This window comes from Teleopsis dalmanni, chromosome 1 (genome assembly GCF_002237135.1).
Source record: "Teleopsis dalmanni isolate 2A chromosome 1, ASM223713v2, whole genome shotgun sequence".
Taxonomy (NCBI): domain Eukaryota; kingdom Metazoa; phylum Arthropoda; class Insecta; order Diptera; family Diopsidae; genus Teleopsis; species Teleopsis dalmanni.
The window spans coordinates 234,336,559-234,351,073 of NC_051846.1; the positions used below are offsets into that span (position 1 = coordinate 234,336,559).

Sequence of the window (14,515 nt, forward strand, 5' to 3'; positions counted from 1 at the left end):
TTTCAAGTGTTTGTTTTTTCATTGAACATTTTTTGTGTAATGAATTTTGTTAACTACACAAAGCACAATGCACATAATTTACAATTACAATGTATATTCCCTTTTGTGGCCCTTTTTTCAATGATACTTGAAAATTTGATATACAAAATAATTTAATTAAATTAATTGTCTATTTTTTTCCTCTATATAAAGAAGTCCACAGGAGATAAATTAAATTTTTATTAATTTGTGGACTTGGATTAAGTAAAAAAATAAAACACATTTTAAACTTGAGTAAGGGATTTTTAATATTAAAAACAACAAACACACCACACAATAATAGGTCGACCTGGAATGTACACCAAAATCAACTTTTCAATCCGTAAGATGTACGGGTAGAGTGTTGGTCATAAAATAGATATATTAAGGCAGAAATGTAAACACAGAATGCAGATCTAAGTTACACATTAAATATATAAATGATTTATTTACAAAACGTATACACAGAAATCAGAAAGGTTGACTTTACCTGTATTTTACTTCTATAGTATAGTATCCCAAAAACAACCTTGCCCACAGAGGTAGAGTTGTACACAGTATTTACTTTAGATATCCCAAAGTAAATCATGTGAGATTTCGTGTCGTATTAACACCCTTTTAGATGCTTCATGACACGTCACACAAACAGAAATCAAACGATCGAATACAAACATGGATTAATAACCACACACACAGATGCAGTTTCTCTTTTGAGACCTCAAGTGCATAGCAACAAAGTACTAAACATGCGTCAGTCTAACATTCGCAGGCAAAAGCGTGCAGTAAGAATTGTTCTAATCTTCATTAAGGTCAGGATATAGCCAAAACTGCAGCTATAGCTATAGCAAAAGAGTTACTTGTCAAGTATAAATGCGGTTATTCCCAATGTATGTCCAAATGCAGCTTCTCCTCATTTCCTTCATATCCCATCGCACATCTGTCTTATTATTCTTATGCACCATAATATTGAATCTAATCGATCATTGGTTCAGACTGATTGAAGTGGCTGTTTCTCCGCCTTGTCTTGAGTTTAGCTTCAATTAAAATCTAATCCATCCATAATCCACTCTTGTTCCTAAACAATCCTCTTGTGTATTACATATCCTTCACCTAACCACATCCTAACCCACATACTCGTATTTCATGTTATTTGCTACATATATATCTAAATAAGCTACAGGAACAGTAACAACATTAGGAACCTTGAAAGTTAGAAGATATTTCGCTAAATAACATCAAAACCCTGAGAACAATATCAGCCCACTTACAGTAAATGTACTCGAAAATATCTCTGCATACTTTAATTTCGAATGAAACTTGAAAGCTTAAATATATTTCTTAACATTTATTAAGCTGTCTTCTTTTATTTACTGTTACCAAAGCCGACAGATTCCAGTAGATCGAGCTATCACAAATATCTTGTTAGTTCATTATCTTGTCTGCACTAATGAACGGTTCTTGACATTATTTTCTTAATTCATATAGGTAAGTCTGACACAATTAGAAAACATCAATATCCGGCCATAGATGCATTTACGTATTGTATATTTGTAAAAATATTTTGTCATAATTTCAATATATAAAATGTAAAAATATGGAGTCCATTCTGACTCAATTAGTTTTTGATCATTTCAGTTTTTTGTTACTTGTCGTTTCTTCTATCATCTGTAGTGAAGTTTCATTGCAATTAATTTTAAAATAAATTAAGTTAAAGGAATTATTAAATTATAAAATTGTTTATATTAAGCGTTTAAATAAATTGAAAAATTTGTCACAACTTTTTTTTTTGTTTTATGGACATATTTTTTGCCAAAGATTTGAGTGATTAACACTAATTATTTTTAATTTTTCGTAATCATAATTTATTTTTTAATTGTAGTTATATTAATACACAATAATATCATTTGCATTTGTTCACAGACATTTAAAATAGTTTATTTTATAATTTTTATTTTATTACATATATTTATATATTAGTATATTAAATTAGTTTACTCATTATTAATATTAAATTCTTTATTTACACTAAGTTTAATTTACATAAATATATGAAAGCTTTTTATCTTATCAGTTTTTAACCTAAGGAATGCATAAATAAAATAATTGTAAGTACATAATTACACAAAATTGAAATAATTAATTACATCGAATTAATTAATCGCTTGATGAAATCGAGATTTTAATCTTTATTTCATTTATGCAGTTTCATGTTTATTTTTTTTTTTACAAATTTAATTGACACAAAGATAATAAAATAATTATTTTCACATTTTTCATACGATTCACACATTCAATTGAATTTATAAACAAAATAATTATAAAAAACATTGCATTTGCTTAATTATTTCTTTTAGTAAGTAAATAAAAATTTTTTTCTATATAAATATTAATTTTTAATACATAAACTACAATCACAAAAATAGTTACAAATATATTGGAATTTGTTCAGAGTGCATAATTAAGAACATATAAAGCGGGTCAGGTCTAGAAATGTGTTCCATTGTCAGAGAACCTAAATTTATCCCCAATAGAAAAATGCAAGCGCGATATTCAAACGAAAGAGAGTTTTTAGTTTTGTTTTTGTTTTAAGCTTCGTAAGAGAATCTACAGTCTTTTAAGATAAGATAAAAATCATTAATTTACAAGAATATAGTTATTTTTATATATATAGACAGGCACAGGTGCTTTCAATCTTACTTCTTCTGACAGTTTTTGCATTTAAGCGGTTCATTCAGGTCTAGTTCTCAGAAACAAAAAGTTTGTTCTGGTCGGGTATATTCTGGATCTAATACAACTTGAAATTAAATTACTTTAATTAAAAAAATAAATAACATAAATTGTTATGAGAATATAACAAGTATTGATAGGACCTTCACTACATTCATATACGTGGATTATGTATTATGTCGAGAATTTTGAATAGACTGCTTGATGTGATCTGTCTTCGATTATATTCGAGTGTGATGACAGGAATCTTCAGAATGCAGATATTTTAATATGTAAAAGATTTTGTATTGCAAATAAATTGACTTGATATCTCTTTCAGATATACTCTGAGCAAAGAATCTATAGTACAAAGAAGTGCCACGCTCATACCAACGAAATACCCACTTTATTTTGCTGGTGGATTTATAATAAATCCACCCAACCTCATGCAACAATGTTTGATCGAGTCACAACTGGTATGATGTTGTGCAATCTTCGTTTTCGTTTTCATATACCTTCTTTATTTTTAGTCTTAATAAACGATTCAACTTAACAGGTTATGGGCCTATCGGGACTGTCGAAAATTGTAAAGACAAATTAACAGTCGATAAAGTCAAAAATTTATTAATGCAAGACTCCAAGTTTGATAATAATGAAACAAATTCGGCTTTGTATAGTGGTAACGTGCATAAGAAAAAATTTGTATATAAAAACACATGTCATAATTGCAAAAAAGAGGGGCATTATGCTAAAAACTGTCCAAATAAAACCACATATTACAGAAAAAATAAGCCGAATAACGGAAGAAAAGAAGACGATAAAATTTTATTTGCAGTAAAAAGAGACAATATGCAAACGTGCATTAAAGCTGTAAAATTAGAATGCGAAAAAAATCAAGAAAACATTTCGAAGAATTGGTATGTCGATTCTGGAGCGACTAACCACATGACAAACGACGAAAGTTTTTTATTTAATATTCGAAAGATAAATAATCAATCAATAGTTGTTGCAAATAAAAGTGAAATGTCTGTTAAGAGCGTTGGTGATATGAAAATAGTTCTCTTAGGTGAACACAAATTAAATGCAACTCTTAAGAATGTTGAGTATGTGCCAAATTTATGTGCGAATCTTTTGTCAGTGCAACAAATGATAAAAACAGATAAAAGAATAGTGTTCGAAAAAGACACATGTAAAATTTTTGACAGCAAACGCAATTTAATGTCAACTGCGGTATTAAACAATGGCTTATACAAATTAAAATGCGTGCCATTACGTACGAATAAAAACATGAACAATGCTAAATCACTGATGGTCAAAAATGATTTTAACGTTTGGCATCGCAGAATGGGACATATTTGCAACCAAAGTTTGGCTGATGTCAAAATGCTTTGTAATAGTGTTAATTTTGATAAATTCACATCCGAGATATGTGTGGTGTGTGTAGAATCAAAACAAACAAACAATTTTTATTAACATTCATTGATGATTACTCAAGAAAGTTATTTGTATTCCCAATTAAAGAAAAATCCGACGTTTTCAATAAATTTATTGATTTTAAAAATATGGTTGAAAATCAATGTTCTAAAAAGATAAAAACGCTACGCACGGATAACGGACGAGAATATATTAATAGAAATTTCTCGAATTTTTTAAAAAAATGTGAAATAATTCATCAAACAACAGCACCATATACACCAGAACAAAACGGAGTCGCGGAAAGAATGAACCGTACAATTGTTGAACGTATACGCTGTATGTTAACGGACAGTGGTTTAAACGAGCAATATTGGGCAGAAGCAGCTATGACTGCCACATATATTATAAATAGAATACCATGTCGAGAAAAACAAAATTGTCCTGAAGAAGTTTGGAGCAATAAAAAACTAACTCTCAAACACTTACGTGTATTTGGATGCCTAGCTATGGTACATATACCTAAAGAAAAGCGCACTAAACTTGACCCAAAATCAATAAAGTGTATTATGGCCGGATACTGTGAAAATAGTAAAGCATATCGATTAATAAACCCACAAAACAAAAAAGTTATTATCAGTAGAGACGTGATTTTTTTTGAAAATGAAAAATATGTAGGAAAAAGTGATTCCCTAGGTATAGTTGTTCCTATTATACAAATTGAAAGTGACAATTCAGGGAAGAATATAGAGGAATGCGAATTGCCACTTAAAAATACTGAAAATGAAACCAAAAGTTCTGATGAACACTACAAAGTAATAGATAATACCTCTCCGGAATGCTCTGAGATTCAAGTAATATCCAACGAAGTGGAAGAAGAATCTGACATACGACGTTCGAAGAGAATAGCAAGCAAAAATTCGCCATATAATTTTTGTGCATTAGATTATATATCAAACGATCCTTGTTCATTTGAAGAAGTAATGACGTCCAATAACTCTGATAAATGGAAAGCAGCTATGCAGAGTGAAATTGACTCGCTTTTACGGAACAAGACATGGAAACTTACTGAGTTGCCGGCTGGTAAAAAAGCAATCCCATCAAAATGGGTTTTTAAAACTAAATTAGATGCTCAAGGTACTCCGGTTTGCAGAAAAGCCAGACTAGTTGCAAAAGGTTTCGGACAAATAGAAGGCATTGAGTACACAGAAACATTTGCTCCGGTGGTAAGATATGAATCAATAAGGTTTCTATTAGCGCTCGCCGCCAAAAATGATTTGATTATACACCAAATGGATGCTGTTACAGCATATTTGAATGGAATTCTCGATGAAGAAATATACATGAAACAGCCGAAGGGTTTTAACGATAGCTCAGGCAAGGTATGTAAACTTCTACGTTCAATATATGGTCTCAAGCAATCAGGACGCGTTTGGAACGAAACTCTAAATCGAGAATTAGTTGCAATAGGGATAAAGAGAAGCGAAGTTGACCAATGCATCTACTATAAAGTAAATAGTAAAAGTATAATGTATGTTTCAATTTATGTAGATGATATTCTAATTTTTGCAAACACTCTCAACGAAATTAACATTCTAAAAAGAACTCTAGCGAGTAAATTTGAAATGAAGGATATGGGGGAGGTTTCATCAATTTTAGGTATGAACATCACGCGTGAGGGTGATTGTATTAGAATCGATCAATCAGATTATATAGAAAATATTCTTAAAAGATTTGGCATGCTAGATTGTAATTCATCAGCAACTCCAGTCGACTACAATCAAAAACTTTGCTCTGATATGTCACCAAAAGACAATGAACAAAAACAACAAATGGATCAGATTCCATACATGCAAGCTGTTGGCTGTTTACTATATGCTGCTCAAATTACGAGACCTGATATAAGTTATGCAGTCAATCTTCTAAGTAGATATAATTCAAATCCAGGAAAGGCTCATTGGGAAGCAGTAAAGCGTGTGATGCGTTATCTCAAGGGAACCACGAAAATTGGACTCGTATACAAAAAGGAAAAGGATAGTGTAATATTAGGTTACTGCGACGCAGACTGGGCCGGTGATGTAGATAATCGACGCTCAACAACCGGTTACGTTTTTACCTTTCAATCTGGTGCCATATCCTGGGCTACTAAACGTCAAAAGACAGTTGCGTTGTCTTCAACGGAAGCGGAGTATATGTCACTTGTCGCCGCTATAAAAGAATCTATTTGGCTTAAACGACTTGAATCTGAACTTGTATTTGGCAATACAAACCACATAGTCATATACTGCGATAATAAAGGCGCAATTCAAGTAGCAACAAACAATTCACACTCAAATCGAACCAAACATGTAGACATAAAGGCAAAGTTTGTTCGTCAGAAGATAGAATCAAAGGAGATTGAAATAAAATATTTGCCAACAAACCAAATGATTGCAGACATATTAACAAAAGCTGTTACGAGACAAACGCTGAATTTTCTGATGAATGGTTTTGGTCTCGAATGAATTTATGGTTTAATAATATTGTAAACAACATGCATGAGCAAGACAGGAATTATTTGTTCAGGAAAGGTGTTATAAATGTTATAAATAATAAGAACAAATAAGTTGATACTGGCAATACTATTCTTTCTCATGCATCTTGTGCATTTCGTTTTCATATACCTTCTTTATTTTTAGTCTTAATAAACGATTCAACTTAACAAATGCGAACCAGCTTGAAATATATGAACCCATTATAATTAAAGCCGGTGGAGCTACAAAAGATCTAAAATTTTCTGTGCCAAAATCTTTTTTACTTAAAAGTAACGTAGTTGTTTTGCAATATGTGCCCACAAAACAAACCCACAAAACAAAACAGTTATTATCAGTAGAGACGTGATTTTTTTTGAAAATGAAAAATATGTAGGAAAAAGTGATTCCCTAGGTATAGTTGTTCCTATTATACAAATTGAAAGTGACAATTCAGGGAAGAATATAGAGGAATGCGAATTGCCACTTAAAAATACTGAAAATGAAACCAAAAGTTCTGATGAACACTACAAAGTAATAGATAATACCTCTCCGGAATGCTCTGAGATTCAAGTAATATCCAACGAAGTGGAAGAAGAATCTGACATACGACGTTCGAAGAGAATAGCAAGCAAAAATTCGCCATATAATTTTTGTGCATTAGATTATATATCAAACGATCCTTGTTCATTTGAAGAAGTAATGTCGTCCAATAACTCTGATAAATGGAAAGCAGCTATGCAGAGTGAAATTGACTCGCTTTTACGGAACAAGATATGGAAACTTACTGAGTTGCCGGCTGATAAAAAAGCAATCCCATCAAAATGGGTTTTTAAAACTAAATTACAGGAAACAGTACAGGAAAGGCTCATTGGGAAGCAGTAAAGCGTGTGATGCGTTATCTCAAGGGAACCACGAAAATTGGACTCGTATACAAAAAGGAAAAGGATAGTGTAATATTAGGTTACTGCGACGCAGACTGGGCCGGTGATGTAGATAATCGACGCTCAACAACCGGTTACGTTTTTACCTTTCAATCTGGTGCCATATCCTGGGCTACTAAACGTCAAAAGACAGTTGCGTTGTCTTCAACGGAAGCGGAGTATATGTCACTTGTCGCCGCTATACAAGAATCTATTTGGCTTAAACGACTTGAATCTGAACTTGTATTTGGCAATACAAACCACATAGTCATATACTGCGATAATAAAGGCGCAATTCAAGTAGCAACAAACAATTCACACTCAAATCGAACCAAACATGTAGACATAAAGGCAAAGTTTGTTCGTCAGAAGATAGAATCAAAGGAGATTGAAATAAAATATTTGCCAACAAACCAAATGATTGCAGACATATTAACAAAAGCTGTTACGAGACAAACGCTGAATTTTCTGATGAATGGTTTTGGTCTCGAATGAATTTATAGTTTAATAATATTGTAAACAACATGCATGAGCAAGACAGGAATTATTTGTTCAGGAAAGGTGTTATAAATGTTATAAATAATAAGAACAAATAAGTTGATACTGGCAATACTATTCTTTCTCATGCATCTTGTGCATTTCGTTTTCATATACCTTCTTTATTTTTAGTCTTAATAAACGATTCAACTTAACAAATGCGAACCAGCTTGAAATATATGGACCCATTATAATTAAAGCCGGTGGAGCTACAAAAGATCTAAAATTTTCTGTGCCAAAATCTTTTTTACTTAAAAGTAACGTAGTTGTTTTGCAATATGTGCCCACAAAACAAACCCACAAAACAAAACAGTTATTATCAGTAGAGACGTGATTTTTTTTGAAAATGAAAAATATGTAGGAAAAAGTGATTCCCTAGGTATAGTTGTTCCTATTATACAAATTGAAAGTGACAATTCAGGGAAGAATATAGAGGAATGCGAATTGCCACTTAAAAATACTGAAAATGAAACCAAAAGTTCTGATGAACACTACAAAGTAATAGATAATACCTCTCCGGAATGCTCTGAGATTCAAGTAATATCCAACGAAGTGGAAGAAGAATCTGACATACGACGTTCGAAGAGAATAGCAAGCAAAAATTCGCCATATAATTTTTGTGCATTAGATTATATATCAAACGATCCTTGTTCATTTGAAGAAGTAATGTCGTCCAATAACTCTGATAAATGGAAAGCAGCTATGCAGAGTGAAATTGACTCGCTTTTACGGAACAAGACATGGAAACTTACTGAGTTGCCGGCTGATAAAAAAGCAATCCCATCAAAATGGGTTTTTAAAACTAAATTAGATGCTCAAGGTACTCCGGTTTGCAGAAAAGCCAGACTAGTTGCAAAAGGTTTCGGACAAATAGAAGGCATTGAGTACACAGAAACATTTGCTCCGGTGGTAAGATATGAATCAATAAGGTTTCTATTAGCGCTCGCCGCCAAAAATGATTTGATTATACACCAAATGGATGCTGTTACAGCATATTTGAATGGAATTCTCGATGAAGAAATATACATGAAACAGCCGAAGGGTTTTAACGATAGCTCAGGCAAGGTATGTAAACTTCTACGTTCAATATATGGTCTCAAGCAATCAGGACGCGTTTGGAACGAAACTCTAAATCGAGAATTAGTTGCAATAGGGTTAAAGAGAAGCGAAGTTGACCAATGCATCTACTATAAAGTAAATAGTAAAAGTATAATGTATGTTTCAATTTATGTAGATGATATTCTAATTTTTGCAAACACTCTCAACGAAATTAACATTCTAAAAAGAACTCTAGCGAGTAAATTTGAAATGAAGGATATGGGGGAGGTTTCATCAATTTTAGGTATGAACATCACGCGTGAGGGTGATTGTATTAGAATCGATCAATCAGATTATATAGAAAATATTCTTAAAAGATTTGGCATGCTAGATTGTAATTCATCAGCAACTCCAGTCGACTACAATCAAAAACTTTGCTCTGATATGTCACCAAAAGACAATGAACAAAAACAACAAATGGATCAGATTCCATACATGCAAGCTGTTGGCTGTTTACTATATGCTGCTCAAATTACGAGACCTGATATAAGTTATGCAGTCAATCTTCTAAGTAGATATAATTCAAATCCAGGAAAGGCTCATTGGGAAGCAGTAAAGCGTGTGATGCGTTATCTCAAGGGAACCACGAAAATTGGACTCGTATACAAAAAGGAAAAGGATAGTGTAATATTAGGTTACTGCGACGCAGACTGGGCCGGTGATGTAGATAATCGACGCTCAACAACCGGTTACGTTTTTACCTTTCAATCTGGTGCCATATCCTGGGCTACTAAACGTCAAAAGACAGTTGCGTTGTCTTCAACGGAAGCGGAGTATATGTCACTTGTCGCCGCTATAAAAGAATCTATTTGGCTTAAACGACTTGAATCTGAACTTGTATTTGGCAATACAAACCACATAGTCATATACTGCGATAATAAAGGCGCAATTCAAGTAGCAACAAACAATTCACACTCAAATCGAACCAAACATGTAGACATAAAGGCAAAGTTTGTTCGTCAGAAGATAGAATCAAAGGAGATTGAAATAAAATATTTGCCAACAAACCAAATGATTGCAGACATATTAACAAAAGCTGTTACGAGACAAACGCTGAATTTTCTGATGAATGGTTTTGGTCTCGAATGAATTTATAGTTTAATAATATTGTAAACAACATGCATGAGCAAGACAGGAATTATTTGTTCAGGAAAGGTGTTATAAATGTTATAAATAATAAGAACAAATAAGTTGATACTGGCAATACTATTCTTTCTCATGCATCTTGTGCATTTCGTTTTCATATACCTTCTTTATTTTTAGTCTTAATAAACGATTCAACTTAACAAATGCGAACCAGCTTGAAATATATGGACCCATTATAATTAAAGCCGGTGGAGCTACAAAAGATCTAAAATTTTCTGTGCCAAAATCTTTTTTACTTAAAAGTAACGTAGTTGTTTTGCAATATGTGCCCACAAAACAAACCCACAAAACAAAACAGTTATTATCAGTAGAGACGTGATTTTTTTTGAAAATGAAAAATATGTAGGAAAAAGTGATTCCCTAGGTATAGTTGTTCCTATTATACAAATTGAAAGTGACAATTCAGGGAAGAATATAGAGGAATGCGAATTGCTACTTAAAAATACTGAAAATGAAACCAAAAGTTCTGATGAACACTACAAAGTAATAGATAATACCTCTCCGGAATGCTCTGAGATTCAAGTAATATCCAACGAAGTGGAAGAAGAATCTGACATACGACGTTCGAAGAGAATAGCAAGCAAAAATTCGCCATATAATTTTTGTGCATTAGATTATATATCAAACGATCCTTGTTCATTTGAAGAAGTAATGTCGTCCAATAACTCTGATAAATGGAAAGCAGCTATGCAGAGTGAAATTGACTCGCTTTTACGGAACAAGATATGGAAACTTACTGAGTTGCCGGCTGATAAAAAAGCAATCCCATCAAAATGGGTTTTTAAAACTAAATTACAGGAAACAGTACAGGAAAGGCTCATTGGGAAGCAGTAAAGCGTGTGATGCGTTATCTCAAGGGAACCACGAAAATTGGACTCGTATACAAAAAGGAAAAGGATAGTGTAATATTAGGTTACTGCGACGCAGACTGGGCCGGTGATGTAGATAATCGACGCTCAACAACCGGTTACGTTTTTACCTTTCAATCTGGTGCCATATCCTGGGCTACTAAACGTCAAAAGACAGTTGCGTTGTCTTCAACGGAAGCGGAGTATATGTCACTTGTCGCCGCTATAAAAGAATCTATTTGGCTTAAACGACTTGAATCTGAACTTGTATTTGGCAATACAAACCACATAGTCATATACTGCGATAATAAAGGCGCAATTCAAGTAGCAACAAACAATTCACACTCAAATCGAACCAAACATGTAGACATAAAGGCAAAGTTTGTTCGTCAGAAGATAGAATCAAAGGAGATTGAAATAAAATATTTGCCAACAAACCAAATGATTGCAGACATATTAACAAAAGCTGTTACGAGACAAACGCTGAATTTTCTGATGAATGGTTTTGGTCTCGAATGAATTTATGGTTTAATAATATTGTAAACAACATGCATGAGCAAGACAGGAATTATTTGTTCAGGAAAGGTGTTATAAATGTTATAAATAATAAGAACAAATAAGTTGATACTGGCAATACTATTCTTTCTCATGCATCTTGTGCATTTCGTTTTCATATACCTTCTTTATTTTTAGTCTTAATAAACGATTCAACTTAACAAATGCGAACCAGCTTGAAATATATGGACCCATTATAATTAAAGCCGGTGGAGCTACAAAAGATCTAAAATTTTCTGTGCCAAAATCTTTTTTACTTAAAAGTAACGTAGTTGTTTTGCAATATGTGCCCACAAAACAAACCCACAAAACAAAACAGTTATTATCAGTAGAGACGTGATTTTTTTTGAAAATGAAAAATATGTAGGAAAAAGTGATTCCCTAGGTATAGTTGTTCCTATTATACAAATTGAAAGTGACAATTCAGGGAAGAATATAGAGGAATGCGAATTGCCACTTAAAAATACTGAAAATGAAACCAAAAGTTCTGATGAACACTACAAAGTAATAGATAATACCTCTCCGGAATGCTCTGAGATTCAAGTAATATCCAACGAAGTGGAAGAAGAATCTGACATACGACGTTCGAAGAGAATAGCAAGCAAAAATTCGCCATATAATTTTTGTGCATTAGATTATATATCAAACGATCCTTGTTCATTTGAAGAAGTAATGTCGTCCAATAACTCTGATAAATGGAAAGCAGCTATGCAGAGTGAAATTGACTCGCTTTTACGGAACAAGACATGGAAACTTACTGAGTTGCCGGCTGATAAAAAAGCAATCCCATCAAAATGGGTTTTTAAAACTAAATTAGATGCTCAAGGTACTCCGGTTTGCAGAAAAGCCAGACTAGTTGCAAAAGGTTTCGGACAAATAGAAGGCATTGAGTACACAGAAACATTTGCTCCGGTGGTAAGATATGAATCAATAAGGTTTCTATTAGCGCTCGCCGCCAAAAATGATTTGATTATACACCAAATGGATGCTGTTACAGCATATTTGAATGGAATTCTCGATGAAGAAATATACATGAAACAGCCGAAGGGTTTTAACGATAGCTCAGGCAAGGTATGTAAACTTCTACGTTCAATATATGGTCTCAAGCAATCAGGACGCGTTTGGAACGAAACTCTAAATCGAGAATTAGTTGCAATAGGGATAAAGAGAAGCGAAGTTGACCAATGCATCTACTATAAAGTAAATAGTAAAAGTATAATGTATGTTTCAATTTATGTAGATGATATTCTAATTTTTGCAAACACTCTCAACGAAATTAACATTCTAAAAAGAACTCTAGCGAGTAAATTTGAAATGAAGGATATGGGGGAGGTTTCATCAATTTTAGGTATGAACATCACGCGTGAGGGTGATTGTATTAGAATCGATCAATCAGATTATATAGAAAATATTCTTAAAAGATTTGGCATGCTAGATTGTAATTCATCAGCAACTCCAGTCGACTACAATCAAAAACTTTGCTCTGATATGTCACCAAAAGACAATGAACAAAAACAACAAATGGATCAGATTCCATACATGCAAGCTGTTGGCTGTTTACTATATGCTGCTCAAATTACGAGACCTGATATAAGTTATGCAGTCAATCTTCTAAGTAGATATAATTCAAATCCAGGAAAGGCTCATTGGGAAGCAGTAAAGCGTGTGATGCGTTATCTCAAGGGAACCACGAAAATTGGACTCGTATACAAAAAGGAAAAGGATAGTGTAATATTAGGTTACTGCGACGCAGACTGGGCCGGTGATGTAGATAATCGACGCTCAACAACCGGTTACGTTTTTACCTTTCAATCTGGTGCCATATCCTGGGCTACTAAACGTCAAAAGACAGTTGCGTTGTCTTCAACGGAAGCGGAGTATATGTCACTTGTCGCCGCTATAAAAGAATCTATTTGGCTTAAACGACTTGAATCTGAACTTGTATTTGGCAATACAAACCACATAGTCATATACTGCGATAATAAAGGCGCAATTCAAGTAGCAACAAACAATTCACACTCAAATCGAACCAAACATGTAGACATAAAGGCAAAGTTTGTTCGTCAGAAGATAGAATCAAAGGAGATTGAAATAAAATATTTGCCAACAAACCAAATGATTGCAGACATATTAACAAAAGCTGTTACGAGACAAACGCTGAATTTTCTGATGAATGGTTTTGGTCTCGAATGAATTTATGGTTTAATAATATTGTAAACAACATGCATGAGCAAGACAGGAATTATTTGTTCAGGAAAGGTGTTATAAATGTTATAAATAATAAGAACAAATAAGTTGATACTGGCAATACTATTCTTTCTCATGCATCTTGTGCATTTCGTTTTCATATACCTTCTTTATTTTTAGTCTTAATAAACGATTCAACTTAACAAATGCGAACCAGCTTGAAATATATGAACCCATTATAATTAAAGCCGGTGGAGCTACAAAAGATCTAAAATTTTCTGTGCCAAAATCTTTTTTACTTAAAAGTAACGTAGTTGTTTTGCAATATGTGCCCACAAAACAAACCCACAAAACAAAACAGTTATTATCAGTAGAGACGTGATTTTTTTTGAAAATGAAAAATATGTAGGAAAAAGTGATTCCCTAGGTATAGTTGTTCCTATTATACAAATTGAAAGTGACAATTCAGGGAAGAATATAGAGGAATGCGAATTGCCACTTAAAAATACTGAAAATGAAACCAAAAGTTCTGATGAACACTACAAAGTAATAGATAATACCTCTCCGGAATGCT

At 33.0% G+C, this 14,515-nt stretch overlaps 1 pseudogene; it reads right to left on the bottom strand.

Annotated features, from left to right (window-relative positions):
* Positions 1-14,515, bottom strand: part of LOC119672722 — a 510,988-nt pseudogene that overhangs the window by 194,183 nt on the left and 302,290 nt on the right.